At 46.9% G+C, this 18,315-nt stretch overlaps 1 protein-coding gene across 4 annotated transcripts in view; it reads left to right on the forward strand.

The window, feature by feature from the left end:
• Positions 1–18,315, forward strand: part of NCOA1 (nuclear receptor coactivator 1) — a 125,852-nt gene that overhangs the window by 31,770 nt on the left and 75,767 nt on the right. For all 4 annotated transcript variants that reach the window (XM_062573316.1, XM_062573315.1, XM_062573318.1 and 1 more), the window contains exon 2: positions 12,639–12,811. The gene's annotated coding sequence lies outside the window, so the exon portion shown is untranslated. The remainder of the gene's footprint in view (positions 1–12,638; positions 12,812–18,315) is intronic.

Genomic DNA, 18,315 nt, shown 5'->3' on the forward strand with positions numbered 1-18,315 from the left:
CACAAGAATATGCGGATGAATGGACTGGATGATCTAGTAGGAAGTCATGAGTTACCAACTGTATCTTCTCCTCAGTTTTGGATGTAGTTCCTGAACGGCAGCTGTGAGGCACATCTACCACCTCCGCACGGCGTGTTCGTTGCAGTGAGATATTCAGCTAAAGCAAGTCCAGTGCGAAACAGGAGCTCGTAATTTGTGCCATAAATGCAAACGGCAGCCTGACTCGGACCTGCTGGAAGCGCTGGAGGCTGCTTCAGCCCCGGGCAGAAGCCCCATGCTGCCAACACGCCGCTAACACGCTGCTGTGCTTGCAATCTCCTTTTACGGGTTGGATGACTTTGAAAATCATTTTCCTTTTGAGAAACGATCCTCTTGATCTGAAGGTTAGGATGCCTCTGGCAGTTTTAGGAAGAGAAGCAGGACTGCAAAGAGCAGGGGTAACTCATTTGCTCTGTCTTAATTCTATTATAACACACCCGCAGTCCCAGTTGAGTGGGGCCAGCACCTTCCAGATGAGTTACTTGTCTGCTTGGTCTTATGTTTGGGGGTCTCTTTTAAGTAGCATATAGGGGAGGAAGGAACAGACAAGATGTGGATGTTGGAGGAGGGAGAATTGAGGCTGTTAGGACTTGGTTCCTGTGGGGGTGTTAGACAGAGGAAGGGCTGGCTGCCAAGCAGAAATTCACTCTGTCGTGTAAATCTGGTTGTCATTTTGTCATACGTGGGCAGCTCAGGTCATGGAAGGCATGATCCACTTCTCTGAACTGAATTCATCCTTCTGATTGAGTGGTCGATCTTCCAGCTTGGCAATTCTGTTGATATGTTGACATCCCATGTGAGTACTTCTCTGTTTTGGTAAGCCCAAGCATGTTTATAAAAGATGTGTTTCCACCAGTTTCAGTGGAAGAAAGAACAGAGGTGGATAGGTGATGGGTCTCTGGTGCTCAATGGGCTGGTTGACTGAGCTAGGTCATCTTCACGCTGATCTCCAGCTGCCCATACCGGTACCCCCAAGCCTAGAAGTGCACCAGCGTGTTTCATTGAAAGTACAAATACAGAAATCCTTTCCCACTTACAGTTTTTCCATAAGTGATGCTAAGCAGAAAGAGCTCTAATTTTGCACAGTTGTATGGGTTTTACTACTTGGACCGAAACCACCACTGCTGTACCTCAATTTCCTTCCGTCACACCAAGAATCATTAACATGAGGGTTAAACACAGTTGGGTAGCTGCTAGTCGTGGTTAGCGATGTGAGCGTGGCCCCTGACTTCTCTCTTAACAGTGGGAAAAATCTAATAGCCGTCTTACCCGGTGGAATGCTAAAATGCTTCCTTGCAGGCTTTAATTCGCGCTATGGCTTTCCCTAGCTGTCGACGTTAGCCTGACATTTTCTACAAGTGTGTGCAATATGCTCTTACCAAATGTGTATTTTAATGCGTGCATAAATTGTAAAAACACAAAATGAAGCTTTGTTTAAGACTTAATACATAATGTATCTGATCAGAAAAACAATAGCTAATGGTATGAAATACTTAGAGGCAAGAACGGAAAAATCTCTTAAATGCTTCTAAATGGCTTTGGAGAAATAAGTACTTAGTCCCATCTAATCCATGGTAACTTGCTTGGAGGTAACCATGGAGATTTTATATAAAAAGCTCATCTCCAAACAGTTTATTTTAAAATCATGTCTCTCGTAGCGCAGTACCTAACAATCTTCCTGCCGTGTGCTAAGACTTCGGTGCTGTCCGTTCAACTCGCGTGTGCTTCAGAAAGGAGAAGGAGCTCCAGCGGGACGCTCCAGCGGGCCGCTCCAGCGGGACGCTCCAGCGGCCCGCCGGGCTGGTGATGCGACAGTCCGACGATTCGGGCTGCTGCTAAATGAAAATCTTGCCCCTGCGATGAAGCGCAGACGCCTTTATTTGTAGCCGTTTGCGTTCTGCGAACGCGACCGAAGCGCGTGCTGCCGCGTGGGGCTCGTCGAGGACGCGCGGAGAAGGGGGCTGCAGAAACACTGGCGAGCTGCTGCGAGACCTCTGCTGAGTTAGAGAAATGATGGTAAAGCTCCCCTATTACACGTCAGCAATGCATAGTCTGGCAGCCAGGAGATGAAGGTATTAAATCTAAATTGAATTGAACTATTTTTTTTTGACTTAAACCCCTGATGTTTGTATTATTTAGATTTTGTTTTGGTATGATGCTCCTTCCCCACCCGTTTTGCCCAGATATTCCTCGTCTCTCCTGTTTATGTTTGGTCCTTCCTGAGGACGCGGGCCTGTGGCGCTGGGTCACCCGTGCGCGCCCGGTGTCTCGCAGGCGGCCTTGCCCGCAACGCGGCCTCTTCGGTGGCTGCCGGTAGGTAGATCAAAGGGCTGTGGAAGCTGCACGTCGTCCAGGTTTCCAGCGGAGATTGGAGGTGACACTTCTGAGTCCTTCGCTTTGCTGTTAGCTAGTTTGTCAGAAAAGGGTATATCAAATTCTCCCCTCGCACGGAGACGCGGAGGAGCTATTTCAGGAGATAAGAGTCGCTGCTGAAGTCGCTCCGACGGAGCGCGTCTTTGCCACCTCCAGCCTCGCCGCTTCGCGCTGGGCTCCTTGCAGCCCCTTCCTGGTAGCGCCGCCGAGGAATATTGTCCGAAAATGCGAGACGCACCGCGGTTGCAAAGGTGCTGCTGGAAAAGCAGGGAGAAATTCCCTGCTCTGGCAAAGCACTAAGCGGATCGGGGAGGGGGGTGCGAGCACAAGGACGACCTGTTCTGGCTGGGTGACGAGGAGAGAGATGTCGAATCGCAGGAAGTGCTCAGATAACCATCGAGGATTGCATGGGCTTTGATTTGTTCGCTTTGAGTTCTGCAAGTGCAGCGCAGTTCTCCGGGACAAGCACGAGGAGCTTTGCGCAGGCAGGGTCCGGCGATCCTTTCCGCAGCAGCGGCTGGGCGTTCGGCCTCGGTAAGCGTGCGTTTTCTTAGTATTGATATGCTCTGCGTTATTTAATTGTCAGGCAGGGAGTCTGGTAAACCTAGTACTTTTATATTGCTGTCTGGTTTGTTTACACGTGTTACCTGCGCTGTAGGAACATCTCAGACGTGATGATGGCAGTCACGGGGGCAGAAGGAGAACTGCAGCTTTCCAAATCTCGCAGGACCGGTTGTTTCTGAAAGTCGTCTTCATTTCTTTGATTCCATTTCTTTGACTTCTTTGACTTTGAAGGAGACTCCAGAGTCTCCTTCTCTGGAGATCTTCAAGGCCCGCCTGGATGCAACCCTGTCTAACATGCTGTAGGTGACCCTGCTGAGCAGGGAGGTTGGACTAGATGATCTCCGGAGGTCCCTTCCAACCTTACTGATTCTATGATTGTTTCTTCCCCTTCATCATCCCAAAACAGTTAATCACGAAGATGTGATACTTAAGAAATGTCAGAGAAAATACTGAAATTATTTCATTGGCTTTACTTTTTAAAGAAACCTATTGAGTCAGCTTCTCAGAAACTTCTAAATTGCTTCTGGCTGTGATGAGCTCTGCCACAGTTTGGATTCAGTGAAGATGATGAGACACAGCTCTGAAATCGCGGGACTGCAGACAGTGATGTTTTTATTAGAAACGCGCACGCTTGTTGCTGCGAAACGCTTTGTATCTTCAGCTCGGGCTTGCTCCAGAGCCAAGAGCTCGTGGCTCTGGTGAGCTCCTCGGTGCGTTGGCAAGCTCCAGCGCGTTCCTCCTGTCTGCCTTCCCGAACCGGCTGCGCTCGGTCCGGTCGCACCTCCTTCCCCATGCCTCCTGCCACTAGCTCCTCCCATGCCATTAATACACGCTGAAGTATTTATTTGCAGATGTATAGAAAACTCCTTTACATTGTCAGTGTTGGCCAAGAGCCTGTATGCCCTTGGACGGGTAGACTATGAGCACGTGAACTCCAGGGAGACGCTGGCTTGGAGACTGCCCATTGAACAGCGCGGCCCAGGCCCTCGTAACAACATTGGAGATCTGATTTAGGCGAAATTCCAAATTCATTGAAATCAAGAGAATTAGGATTTCATAATGTCTAAAAAAACCCCCTCAGAATCATCGAGTTAGGAAAGGTAGGAAAGGATTAAAAGTCAGTCCCAGGTCCCTGAGATCCAGATTTCTTTGCAGCAGACGAGCAGGCGTTAGCGTTTCTTTGTCTTTTGTTTTCTTGGAAGTGTGGTAGCGCTTTCGAGCATGCGCCTCCCTTCCAGCACGTGGAATTGGCATTTGCAGAACTCTTCACACCGGTTACTCTTTTTCTCATCGTCTCTGCTAGATTACTTAAAGATAACTGTAAGGATAGCCCTTTGGAAACGTAATGCAATTTCAGCCTTTCCAAAGGGCTGACATCAAGAAAGCAAGCAGCATCACCCTTTGGCATCACTGTGACAAAATAGTTTGTGAATGACAGTAGCCACTTCTTAAGATACCTGCTAGGCTTAAGGGGAAAAGGAACCTGAGCAATATGGGAGTACTGATCAGTATTTATATGTAATTTGTCTTGGAACTAAATTTGTCCTAATGAGAGAAGCCGAATATTCTCACTGAGAATTTGGATGTTCTTCAAGAAATCAGTGTTCACAGAGTTCAGATTCAGCCAGTGGATGAATAATAAAGTTTGATCTAATCTGTATCAGGAAGTTATTAAAAACTAATATGAAGTGTGCAGCAAAGGTAGTTAATGATTGAGGATTTTTTGGACATAAGTCTGATGATACCTTTTCTGGTTAGGAGCAGGCTATGGATTAATTCTGCAGTTAGCAGCAAAATGTAGCGTGTGAGCATCTGTGGTGCTAGGTTGTGAGCAGACAGAAAAATGGTTTAAGTTCCTCTTCCCCCCCCCCAACTTAGAGCCCACTACTGCTTTCAGGCTGTCTCCTTCTCAGCTTGCCCTGGTAATGAGTGATGTTCCTATATTACACCGCAGGCAGGACTCAGGTACGCTCTCTGGATTCTGGTGGGCGTGCTGAAGAAATTTCCTTCCCTACATTTGTGCAGTCTAAAACGCATGCAAAACGGGCGAGCTGCTCGCATGCACCGTAGCAGGGGTGGCGGAAGCAGGAGGAAGCACCCTTGGAAAGTTCCTCTGCCGAAGAGCTTGCTGGTTTAGTCTCATTGCAGGATGCCTGTAATGACCGCAGCAGGCTCGTTATTCCCCGGAACTCAGCGAGGTGGATGATGGTCAAGTCATGACATGGGAGAGGTTTCAACTTGAGTAACTTGTGCTGCTTGTTTTGAATACCGGCTCCTTAAACGTACCAGCTGGCTGATGGTAGCCAGCAAAGTGCTCTTGCAGGTTTACAGCTCTAGTGAAATGTTGAGCTGGTTCAGAACGGCAGCGATTTGCATAAACACCCAGCCTGAGAGCTCTGTGCTCTGTGTTGCGAGGAACCGGCTGAGTGACGAAGAGCCAGCAACGGTGTAGCAGGTTTATTGCAGGGTGAGTGTACGTGGGTATATGAGACTGTTTTGGAAACCTGCTGAGAGATGCTCTTTTATCCTCTGTTTTGAATACTTAAATACAGCTCTTCCTTTCCGTGGAGGGCTTCTCCCCTTCTGGGCCACCTAGAGATAGCTGGGGTTCATGAACCCAACAGCCCTCTGTCTCTAGCTTCTCCTGGCTTGTCTCTCAATGGGCCCAAACACAAATTATTAGCAGAATAGTTCAGCCTGGCCTCTTCTGTCCTTCAGAGACCTCCAAGGAGGACTACCAGGCGGTCTGTCAAGACCCCTGGAGAGCTGAATGATGGCCCATGACATGCTGTTGCTTTGCCCAAGCCTTGGAGCGCCTCCTGCCTTGCTCCTCTTGCCTGGCTGGCTCCAGCGGGGCTGGCTGGGAGCCTGAACTAAGAAGCCCAGGTGTTTCCATGCGGAGCTGCCCTAGCCTCAAGTCAGTGAAAATCTGGCCGGGCTGACACCGTGCGCTCCGCAGCGTGCGTTTCCAGCTTTGTGGGAGCACCTTGCTCTGTGGAAACGGGCGCGTTAAGTCCTGGGTCTGGATCTGCGGCAGTGGGAGCAACCTCCAGATGCAACTTCAGCGAGAGTGTTGCCATTTATTATTGATTGGCTAAAGTAACCAAACCAATCAATTTCTTCTAAAACCCATTTTACACTTTCTACTTTTCATTTAAGCCTTGCAGTTTCACCCAGGACAAGTAAGATCCCCACAGGACCTGGCATACGTTCAAAAACCTTAGAAGTCCAGAAAGCTGTTTATTAAACTTCCTCGCAAGCAGATAAGACAGCTCATTTTACTGGAACAAAGTTAATATATTTTTCTTTTTTGGTTGAGTTCTTAGTTGTGTAAAATTATTCTTTTCAAATACAGTGATTGCTTTTTTGACCTTTTAATTTGCAGCAGTTAACTGGCAAGCAGATTTAGCCTTCTTGCAAAATGGCTTCTCTTTCTCCTGCAACGCTTATTCAGTATTGGGTATAAATCAGGCAGCGGTGTACGAACAAGTAGACAAGGAGAAAAACAGGCTTTCCAGATGCCCAAAAAAGTCTATGACTTTCCTGAGCCAAATTAAATTTAAACAGCACCTGAAAGTGTCTACTTTTGGGAGGGGAGAAATAGTGAGAATTAGCACTGCCTTGGAAGCGTTGTTCTTAAAAATGTCCTTATTCTGGGGAGCTTAAATATCCTTTAAAAATCCCTGGCTCTGCCCTCTGTTGATGGAAATGTGGAGAGGGAAGGACCTTCATGGGAGACTCTCTGCAGCCTCTCCTAACAAAGCTGCTCTTTTTTATTAGTCATTTTTAGCATGCCCTTCTATATCTGGTATTGCAGTGAAAATGGGTAAATAAAACACAAATTTTGTCAACGTACAATAAACATGAAATCCTTCTTTAATCCATTCTACTTGCCTCATGTAGTTGGGTATAATTTATTACCTATGTTTACCGAAGCTAAATTAAGTAAACGATTACAGTTTAAAGAGGGTCCTACGGTCGCAGCGTGGGCGCGGAGGCACGTTCTTGTTTCCCTCGGTGGCGCAGGTCTGGAGCCCCCTCGTTTCGGTGATAAGAATAATGCTGTTCCAGGTCCTGGCTCCCCAGACTGTCATTTATATGCATTTAATATAAAACAGCCACTGTGAAAGTGTTTAGGGCCTTAAGGAAAATCTTAACAAGAGAGGTTTTGGAAGGTGGGTTTTTCACGTGCTAGATGATGGCTGCTTCAAAGGTGCTGTAACGATTGGGGACATTGCAGGCTGCGTGCGAAACCGTGCCGCAAATAGCGCGTGGCTGCCCCTTCCACGGAAAGCACGTGTCAGAGGGACCCGGGACACGACGAAGGGCTTTGTCTGAGATCATCTTGGATTAAGAGGGACAAGAGGTTGTTTCTTTTGGTGGCTGGAGCAGACAGAATGGCTTAGTGGGTGTATTTTCTCAAATATACGTTAGTGATTTTTGGGCGACCTTGCTAGATTTTGTACTTGTGCTCTCCTTGTACTCTCCAGGAATTTTCCAGCTGGCAAGTAAATTCTCAAAGCAGATGTACGAGTGGAAAGGCTGTTAGATCCAGCAACCCAACTGGCGCTCCTCTGTGTGTTTGAACACATCTTCACAGAGTTACGAGAACATTTGAGATGCTGTGTGTGCATAGTAGAATATAGTTGTGTATAGGAGGTAGCTGAGGATAGTTTAGGTGGAAGGGATGTTAGGAGGTCATCTTAACTGAATTGTGCTCAAAACGGCGTCAGAGGACACGCTCAGCAAGGTCTTGGACAACCAACATCTTGCCTTGAACTTGAATCACTTAAAACTGACGTGCAGACTGTTCTGTTGTCTTAGGTTGGCTGTTTGTTCTCAAGCGTGTTCTGTTGGGTTGCAGAACTGGGAGTAGAACGTGGGCACCCTGAAACCAGGTCACTTCAGACAATTCACTGAAAGTTTTCAATAGCTTGAACAAGAAATGCTGAATGTAGGATTTTGGAAGAAAATAGAAGAGCAAAGATCACCAGTCAATGCAAACTTTATTGAAAGGACCTGGCTCTTTGTGTTGAAAATCTCTGAATATATATTGCTGCTAATTAAAATGCCTCCTTATGAAAGAAAAGATATTCTGAGCTGTTGATGTGTATTATCTATGGGTACATATTCCTAATTTCTGTCCTCCAGATATATTATCACAGAATCAGTAAGGTTGGAAGGGACCTCTGGAGATCACCTAGTCCAACCTCCCTACTCAAGCCCCCCTAGACCATGTTAGACAGGGTTGAATCCAGGCAGGTTTTGATTATCTCCAAAGAAGGAGACTCTGCAACCATGGACTATTTTTGTCTTAAACTGGGGACATAGTAACTGAAGATATAGTAACACTTGTAAAATGCTTTTATTGTTGTTTCAAGGTACTATGTTTTGAAAAGAAAAGGCAAAATACAGCTACTCTAAGTTCTTACTGTGATTCATGGACTACTGGTAGTGGTCTGCAGACAGATTTCATAGTAGTGGTTGTTTCTCTGGTCAGCTGTGGGTGACTGATTCATAGACTACAGTAGAGGAGGCTTCCTGACCTGCGGAAGCGTAGCAGAAACCTTCGTGGTTGGGAACAAGAAAACGTGGATGACACTGGAGAACCTGAGGCAGTAGAGAGTTTCTGGCATGGAATTACATGTGGAAGATCTTTGCTGCTCTCTAAAGTGGTTCTGTATCCCAAGAAGACCTGGTGGTGTCTGCTTCACGGATCTGCTTTCTTCTCTGGTGTGAATTCAGATCATCCAACAGCCCTGTGACAGCGTAGACCTGCTGCTAAATATGCCGCATATCTGCAGTATAGGAGCAACTTTGGGGCTACTTTTAGTGGCATTTAGTTTAAAAGCCACAGTTTCTCCAACTCCAGAAAAGAAGAGATTGTTAATGTTGTTCAGCATGACCTTCTCTAAGAGATGCCATAGGACCTCCTCAAGTTCAGCTTTGTTTGAAATAATGGGTTGAGGATTTCTGTTGCTCTTAGATGTCTAGTACCATTTTGAAAAGTTCACAGTGGTGGAGAATGCAGAGCAGCACTCACTAAGCTGTTTTAAAATCCCATAATTGTTCTTACTCATAATATTTTGTGCCTGATGTCTCATCTGACTTTGCTTAGGGTTGGTGTGCAGCCACTGGATCTTTGCTTTATTTTGCTGGCTAGTGTGTAGAGCCTGTTACCTACATTTTTCTCCTAAGACTGGTGTTTACAGATGGCAATGCAGTTGCCCGTAATCTTCTCTTTAATAATGTGAATAGCTTGTGCTCTTGTGACCTTTCGCCATAAGCTGTGTCTTCCCAATCCTTCCACATTCTTGGGAGTATTAGCGTTTTAATTTGTGAATCTCCCTGAGTTCTCGGAGGGCAGAGCAGGAAGTTGCTATTTTAGTAGTGCACTCTAGTGCCAAGTGCAGGGGAAATATAGCACCCCCATTCAGCATGTCTCTTCTTGCACGTGGGGGTGATGCAGGGCTGCTGCTGAAGGGACCAGCGCTGACAGGTCATGTTCAGTTGATGATCACTATCACTGCTATCTTTTCCAAAGTTACTGCTTTACAATGTTCTGTTTGTTCTTCTGTCACGTGAGATTGTAAGAGCGATAGTAACGGATCTGGAGAAGGATCTGTTCACCCAGTAACATGTGTCCAAAAGCAGAGACTCCCAAAGGACCAAAAAACTGGACAGACAAGCGTGATACTTTTCCACCTCTCCAGCCTCTTCATGTTTAACATTTCCAGGACTTTCTTAGCTGGACACGATTGCTGTTGGTAACCATCAATGGGCTTCTCCTCTGTGACATGCCCAGTCTTCTCTTGAACTTATGCAGATTTACCATGAGCAACATCCTGTGGCAAGGAGCTGAGCAGCATAGCAGGAGCGTGTGCAAGGAACCGTTGTCCCTTGCTTGGTTTTTGACCTTCCACTTTCATTTGTTCCCCCTTGTTCTTAATGCTGGAAAATAAAGGAACAGTCAATGTCTGACCACTTTCCACACTGCTAGTAGCTTTGTAGGACTGAGAAGTATCCCTGCTCCTCGGTGCAACTCGTGTTTGATAGTGAAGATACGCAGCTCCTTTGCTTGCCATTACTTCAGAAAAGGGCCTAGCTCTCGCGCTCCTCACTGTTCGGAGCTGTCGGCATCGGTGGGCTGCAGTGGCTTCCGCTCATCCCTGCAGGAGAGGGAATGATGCAGAGCACAAGGGCCGGTTCTCGGGGGATTTCAGTGCAAGCACGTGATTAATGATGATCTAGGTATATTTTATGACTTGGCAGTTGGCCAACTGTTAATCTGTTTAATGTATTCTGTGTTATGTAATACAATTCCAGTTACTTGAGAAATCATACTGTACAAAGGTAAATGATTTAGAGAGCTACAAGCACGTTGCATCAGAGCTGTTAAGTGTTGCAGCCAAAATCGAGATCTTGACGAAGACACATACCAACTGATTTACGATGTAGGTTTGATGGACGTTGGTTATTTATTTTCTCCAATTCCTCACCAGGTTTTATACCACCATGTCCCTCATCTTCCCAGGATGTAGGATAGACAGATAGCTTCCAATGAGTCTGATCATCCTGCTCGCCAATGCCAAATATTGCACAACATCTGGTTTCCTTCAGTTTTCTGGAGCTTCTAGAGCTGACGCTTGCTAAAAACCCTGATAAATGGTCCAGAGGGCCTCTGGTCCAGCTCCTTTAGACCTCCTGGGATGCAGGTTAAGATCTTCTGACTTAAAAATGACCACCTTTTATTAGCTGTTGTTTCTCCTCTGCCTGAATTGCTGTTTGGAAGAGAAAACACTTCTGTACCACCCTGTGATACGACTATGTTATCTGATTTCCCTTTAAATTGATAAACGGAATATTTATTGCACTCTTCTACCCTTTCCATAATATTATTGATGACTGCTCTGTTTCTGCGTAATAACAGTCCTCAGCCATCATTGGAATTCCTTGTTCCTGGATGGTTTTTAAAACTTAGTTTAGCAAAAGCTATGAGTAATGCCTAACATTTTCTTGTACCATTTCTGCTGATTCATATCGCTTCTTGTTTCTGATGTATTTTAATGTGTCAGCGGTTTACCGTTTATTCCATTTGTTATATGTGTTTTTATTATTAGCGGTTGCTTTCCTTTTCATGAAAGCCAGCTTGAGATGTGTGTTTTATTTTTTTAAAACAGGGACAACTTTCCTAGCTTTGAGAGCTTGACGTGCCCCCCACCGGCATCTGGAAACATATTCTCAAGGTTTCCGTTAGTATTTATGTTTTTCTGGTTTTAACATTCTCTCCTTTGAATCACTTGATCTATTTATTTTAGGCGTTGGGATGGCCGGCTTTGATCAGTGTTTTCTTGCCTGTCCAAGCCACTGTCATGAGTGTGATTAACGTGTGCTTTCTCCTGTGTTGAGGACAGAGCTCTGTAATGAGCTGGGACATACGTACGTACGTTATTTAGAAATGCTGAGAGTGTTTTCTGCCCGTGGAATAAAACTTTCAGGTTGGGCGCAGTGGCGGTGCAGCGGGTCGTGCACGTGCAAAACCGGGTGCCGGAGAGGCTGGCCGTGCCACCGCGGGTTGCCCGGGTCCCGGGCGTCCCCGTGGCCGGTGGCGTTCCCCTTCCCCGCCGGGATGCGGGCCGAGAGCTTTCAGCGCTGGTGGCGGAGAGTCTTCCTCCTCCCTGTGCTTTGGGGAGCTTGGAAACCATTTTCTTGAGCTTGGCTAGATGTTTCCATAGGTTCCTTTTTTTTCTTCTCTTAATGACTCACTTTTTCATTAGAATTCAGGCAGTGCTTCGTAATGTTAAGAATGCAATTTTAGAAACTCTTTTTTTCCTACCAAGTCAGGTATTTGCAAGCTGCAGCTTTGTTAAAGCACTAGCATCTGGATAGAGAAAAAGAAAGTTCAAACTGGTGCGACCCTGGGAGAGTTTGTGGCTGAAGAAAATGCGTGTGCTGCAGTCTTTTAATAACTTTTTATGGCCGTGCGTGTTTCGGCGGAGAACTGTTATCTATCCTCATCTCGGGTTTGGAGGCTACAGGGCTTATCGAAGATGATAGAGAAAGCGTGGGGATGGGGAGGGACTCGAGAAATCCCCTTGATCCAGTTGTAGCTTAATGCTTAGTAACAGCAGCAATTTACTCTCGGTACCTTTGTGAGGCTGGGAACGATCTAATTATCGTCGTGTTTTATGAGTTTGGTGGTGGTCTGTGGCCTGTTGGCTGTAAACACCAACTCAGTTTTCTGGTGCTAGGTTTCGCCTCCTGAGCCGCGTAGCTGCTGTCTCGCTGCAGCCTGATCTGCGCTGTGATTTCTGGAGGGCAGTCTGTATTTCCCAGGAGTGGCGCTGGCAAAGAGGGGCAGGAGAATTAAAATAAAACACCTATCGGTAGGATTATTAAGCTTCCATTTGTGTTGATTTCCCCAAGTGGCTTGCAGCTTGAGGAGCTGTACTGCCTTGATGGATTCTTTTGCAAAAAAATAAAAGAAATGAGACATTGTGAAATTGATAGGGTTGCTAAGGCCGACACTCTTAGTGGTGCTGCTGTGAGTTACTAGTTGACCTTAACTCTGCTGTTTTTCCACTGATGCTGAAAATTGCATCTTGTGATATTTAATTATTTGGGAAATAATGCAAACAAAATCTTTTATTTTCCTTCTTCAGGATTCAGTAATTGATGCTGGTCTGCTATCAGAAGAGTTTGTTTGAAGACTGCCCATGGACAATCAATGTCGGTGTTTGCTGAAGTTCTAGGATTCTTTTGGTTTGCTGTATAATTAACTGAAGAGTCCCATTTTTTTTTCCCATGAACCATCTTTCACCTCTGGAAAAGAGAGGTAAGTTTTCAAGTCTCTGTTTTTTCTTTCCTCTGGCAAAAAATGTTTAAACCTGTCATAGAGGTTGCTTTTGCTGAAGCACCTCTTCATGTGGAATTAATTATTGAGAATGCTGAAAGCAAAAGTCATTGTTTCTCTCTGTCCTTGGCATCCTTTGGGGTTCTTCTCCATGTATGAGATGTGCACTCAGTCTGCATTGCATTGGTGGCTATAAGAATTGTTTTAAAAGCTCGTAAAGATGGAATTACCGCCCGAATCAACCAGGTTGTCTCAATATTCTCTGCAAATTTGAATAGCTGTTTTGTCCTAAAGAATACCACATGTTTTTGGTAAGTCGGTGTTAACATTGTAGGCTGGCTTGTAGTGTTCTAGGCTTCTCACCAGGTGAATTGAGTCCATAACTAGAGATTTTAAAAGTCACAAAGTTGGGAAATCAGAATGTTTTATGGCAAGGACTAATACAACCTCTAGAGCAAGAACAGTGTACTCAGCATCCTCGTAGCCCTTACTAGCTGATGCATGTAACGACTTGAACACTTCTGTGGTTTGCCTGCAGCCAGCAATATCTTCAAGGAAAATTGTTCTAATGGAGTGGTAACTTGGAAAGACAGTAGAATATATTTAGAAAAGAACAAAATGGTAAAACAAGTAGCAGTTAGAAGGTGGGTCAGCTGCACCTACTGTGTGAGCATGGGATTTGCAGCCACTCTGCAGTGGGAACATGTCCTGCTGTGGACTGTGAGTGCGCAGGAGCAGGGAGATCTGTACCTGCTAATTCCACTGGAAAATCAGCTTCTAACTGACACGCTGTAAGGCAAAAATACCTGTCACTACAGCTGCCTTTCTTTAGTGAGCTTTTATATTGCTTGTATCACAGCTCTCTGTATGAGCAAGCTGGTTGTGCAAGATACTTTGAGTCAGGCCTGGTTTTGGGTTGCGTGGAAGGGAAAATGAGACGTTTCCTCCTGACTTGAACATGAGTTGCTCTTACGCTCTTCTCCTGTGCAGTAAAACACAGTAAGATGCTGGCGCTGGCATCCTCCGAAGGCTGCTTTGGCTGAAGGAGCCGAGCCGCCTGGTTGCTGCGCTCGCTGGTTCCCTGAGCGCTGGGCGGATGATCGCTGCAGCAGGAACTGCTGTGATTTTACAATGTCAGTGCCACTATTCTGGAGGCTACTGTCAGCTTCCCCCCAGCGCTCGGCTCGTGGAGCAGGAAAGGTCACATGCGGAGTCTTCTGCTTCAGTGCAGAAGGAGCTGGATTTGTGCATGGGGCTGCTAGAAGTGGTTTAATCCAAGAGGGCTGTTTTGCATGGGAGCAGGGAGAAGTGCTTACCTGATCTGTGTAGTGGGCAAAGCGGGGGTAGATACCACCACTAGAGCTGGGGAAGAGGTAACAGTAGTGCAGGAGCCTCCACCTTTCACACAGCCCCATCGATTTGGTTGTGATAGTCTATTTGTGAGCCCCCTTGTGTGTTTTGGGCGAGCTGCTTAGCTCTGTGCCTCGGTTTCCTCCATCTGTGATGGATGATAGCATGGTTGTAACACCTGGCGCTCAGTATTGCTGCGTGGCACTCCTGACTACCTGCTAGGCTTGCAGCTGCCCCTGGGAAGAGGGCCCACAGTCAGTGGGTAAGAGGGCCCGTAGTCAGTGGGTAGCAGGGCTGTCCATGGGCTGAAGTTCCCATGGGTATATTTATAAAGCTGTGAGAAACCCACAGAGCTCCAGAAGTGGTGCTCAGAGTTAATTATTAAACTGAGCTGGCAGATTTGTCCAATAAATAAACAGCAGTCTTGGAGGAGGTGGTGAGAGCACCGGATAACCCAAAGTGGTCTCTGCTGCCAACCTCCTGCCTTTAGGGCATGGGCCACTGTCTGCCCTGGTCTTGGGGACCAGCAGAGCCGCCACCGGTGGGGTTGGACTTTTGTCCCAAACCGTGCCCAGGTAATGGCTGTGAAGGGCCTGGGCTGAACACAGCTTTTTATTTTTGTCCTCTCTTCCAGGCAGTGAGTGTGGATAATGTTCCAGGCGGTGGGCATGCTCTCCTGAGGTCGCTCTGAACATCAGGCAACTTCATGGATGCTGCCAAGCCCAGTAAAGGGTTAAATTCTTAACTGTAAAATTGGATATCTTTACAGAGAGGAAGATAAACCAAGAAAATGCAGTTCTAGATTAAAATTAATGGCAAGGTGCCTCCTTGGCTGCTCTGGTTTTCCCCCTAATTTAGGGGCCGTGCAGACTAGCCCCCGAGGCGTGTGTCGGAGTAGCTGCCGGGCAGAGCTCTGCCTTCATCCAAGGTGGTTCCTCCCATCCGGCTTTTTTTACCTGCCTTATTAAACTTCTTTCTTTTCCCTAGCAAATAGACTTTTTGGCTTTATATTAAATCAGCGTGTTATGATTGCGTTCCCTTCCCCTTTATCCTGCGATGGCGCTTTGAGATGAAAGAATGTAAATAGGAGAGCTGAGACGCTCCTTCCTCCACCCTAGCCCTAGGTCTTTGCTGAACTGAAACTCCCATTTTATTCCTTAATGATCATATTCCTTCCACTTTAAATAGATTTCCTGCTGTTAACAACGTTTTCAAGTGTTGCAACACTTTATAAATTGCATCTCCGGAGAGGTGTTTACTGTACGTGCGTTTCCTTGAAGCCGTAACCTCTCGCTTGCCGTTCGCTTCTCGCCGAGACTGCTCCAGGAGCCTAAAGGATGCAGAAGACAGGTTTGGCAGTTGCAGTCCTCCTAAATCATCCTTTTTCCTGCATCTTTGGTTAGTTTTAGAGGGTTACGTTGTTTCAGCCGCGCGTCTGAGCCGCAGTCGTGCAGGTCAGAGCAGAGACGCGTGCGGCGCTTTGGGGAGCGCGGGGAGGAGGCATCGCGAGCTGCTCGTGCCTCGTGCGGCGCCGCGGGGACCCCGCGGGAGGGCAGGCCCCCCGCGCGCTGCTCCCCGTGTGCCCGGTAAGGACCTGGAAGGCCTAGATAAAAAGCGTTTGCACTGTTAAAGGTGTTCAAGTGTTAACTGAGTCCCTTTTCCTTTTGCACTTGATCATTTGAGTCTGCTGCAGTGCTTGGCCCCGTAGTGAAGATGATTTGCTTAATGCTGAAATGCCTTTCTGTTGGATGTTTATATTACGGGGTTCGGAGGGATCTGCGCAATACTAAAGACAAAGGCTTCAAGCATGTATGGAGAAGAAAGCACTTTATAGGATTTGACATGTCTGCAAATGACTTTGGCTTTCCTGTAAGAAATTAAGGAAGAATTGTTTTGATAGGGGAGCTGCTTTAATTTCGTGTCTGAGAACTTCCTTTTCTAAAAAATAGCATTAGGTGCTAATGTTTTCGCGTATACATCCTCTAGTTGGACAGTCAGATTACGTACTTTGCTTATATAGAAAATATTTGGGACGCCCACGGCTTCCATTAAGTAGAAATTTCCGTTGCTTCGTGCTTGAAATGTCTAAGTAAGGATTTGGTCGGCTCGCATGAAATGTTACTTGCCCAGAAACTTGATTATATCTGTTCTGGCCACTTTGTTCTAACTGCCGCTGTCACTAACACTATCGTCGTTTTGCTTTTCTGTTGGAACAAGCCACTTCATCAGTTTTACTTGCTGTCTTTAGCAATTCTAAGCAAATGGAGCTTTTTCTTAGGCTGTCAAATACCTGCTCAGATGGAGCTCCAATTCGTAGACCAGAGCAAGACATCTGCTGCAGAAACCCGGGCGGTGCCGGAGATGCGGCTTCCCCACCGCCGTTTGACGCCGTTCTTTGCCTGACGTAGCATTTGCTGTACGAGCCCTTCCGGCGGGTGCGAGGTTGTAAATCGATGCCTGTTTGCTTTCTTCCGTTCTTCTCGCTATTCTGGCACGTCTAGCCGCTTCCTTGGCCCTCGCAAGGGCACTGGCCGTCAGCGGGCTTGGCCAGCGGTCGGTTGACCTGAATGAAGCAGAGGGCTGTTTATTCAGTGTAAAGATATTTAAGGGGGGAAAAAAAATTCCATTGCAAAGCAGTAGATGCTTGCGTGAGAATTTGTTGTAGTGAGCATTTGTGCTTTTAATTCTTGCTCTTTTTTTTTTTCTCGGTTATCACATAAAAACACTTTTAGTGCTGAAAGGGAGTTGTGTAACCACTTGTCAATAACGCAGGAGCGGTTAGATCTGTTTCCGATAAGCTTTCGAAAAATAAACACGACACGCCCGACCTACCTGGGGGCTGACAAAAAAGGAGACGAATTTTTCTGCAGTTCTTATTTCCTGGATGTTTGTGCGTTTGCAGCAGCAAGCTTTTGCGAAGTCCGTGGCTCTCTTGGCCTCCCAGGAGGAAAACTGCCAGTACCCGGTTCCTGCAGCTTGACATTGAAGGTACGTGTTAATAAATACACACGTGTGCTGCCACTGTTTTTTTTCCTGGAACTGGGAATTGCCGGGAGCCGCTGGACTCCGATGGGGGGAAAAGGACTGGGGTTTAAAGCATTTGCTGGCTGTTTTGCCCGAATGCTGGAGTAAGCGATTTTATCGACCCTTGAGTCAGCCTCACGAGCTGGAGACGGCGGAGTCATCGACAGTACTGCTTTCCAGGAACCAGAAATACTGGCAAATAATTTTCATTACACAACCCGCGCGCGATGCTGCCGCTGTGGAAGGCGAACCATAATCCTGCTCATGAGCGTTCCTCCGCTGCGCCTCGGCCTCGCCGTGCCGGCCTCTGCGAGCGCCTGAAACGATGCTTACAGCTCCCAAATACATCGCTGGTGGGAATGATCAAGCTGTCGGGATGAAATCCCGCATCCACGGGGGGCGTTGGCGGATGCCCCCTCCGGTTGGCAGCGAGAGGCTCTCACCTCCCGCTTCGGGCACGGGGATCGTTAATGCAGAGGCAGCTCTCGGGGCTCTATAGGGTACAATCAAGTGATTTTTTTTTTCTAGTAAGATCTGTTTTTTTCCATATATTTGCAACACTTGCTCTCCTTGGCTTATCTTTGGGAATTTTGAGTTCAGGGGCTAGGGCCGCACTGGCTGTTGCGAGGCGGATGGTAGGAAGATGCTGCAAACTCCTCCTAGATGCTTTACTCTTTCATTTTCGTGAGGACTGTAGACTCCCTCTGCAGACCTCGGAGAAATCTCGTGAGGTTAATAAAGCCTCGACTGCCGTGCGCTCGCGCTGCCCTCCTCCGCTTCCTTTGCCTTGCTATCCCGGCTTCCCGTTGTACAACGAAAGACATGCGTTTATTTAATAGAGCTGTCACAAATCCCAGCTCCCGACGAACTGTGGGAAGGATATTAAAATATATTTGGAGAAGTTAAAATGAAATCCAGAATCAAAGGGAAATCGCCCCGTTGCTTGTTGCAGTTCCTATCAAAGCGTCGCCTGGGAGAGCGCGTTTTCCTTCTCGGCGCGCGAGTTGCTTGCTGAGGAGGGACCCGCTTTATCCGCTGGGAAATTTGCTACTGTCTTAAGCCCCAGTGCGAAGAGTGAAAGGCAAACTAATTAGCAAATTTTAATAACAAAG

Source organism: Rhea pennata, chromosome 3, assembly GCF_028389875.1.
Source record: "Rhea pennata isolate bPtePen1 chromosome 3, bPtePen1.pri, whole genome shotgun sequence".
NCBI classification, from domain to species: Eukaryota; Metazoa; Chordata; class Aves; order Rheiformes; family Rheidae; genus Rhea; species Rhea pennata.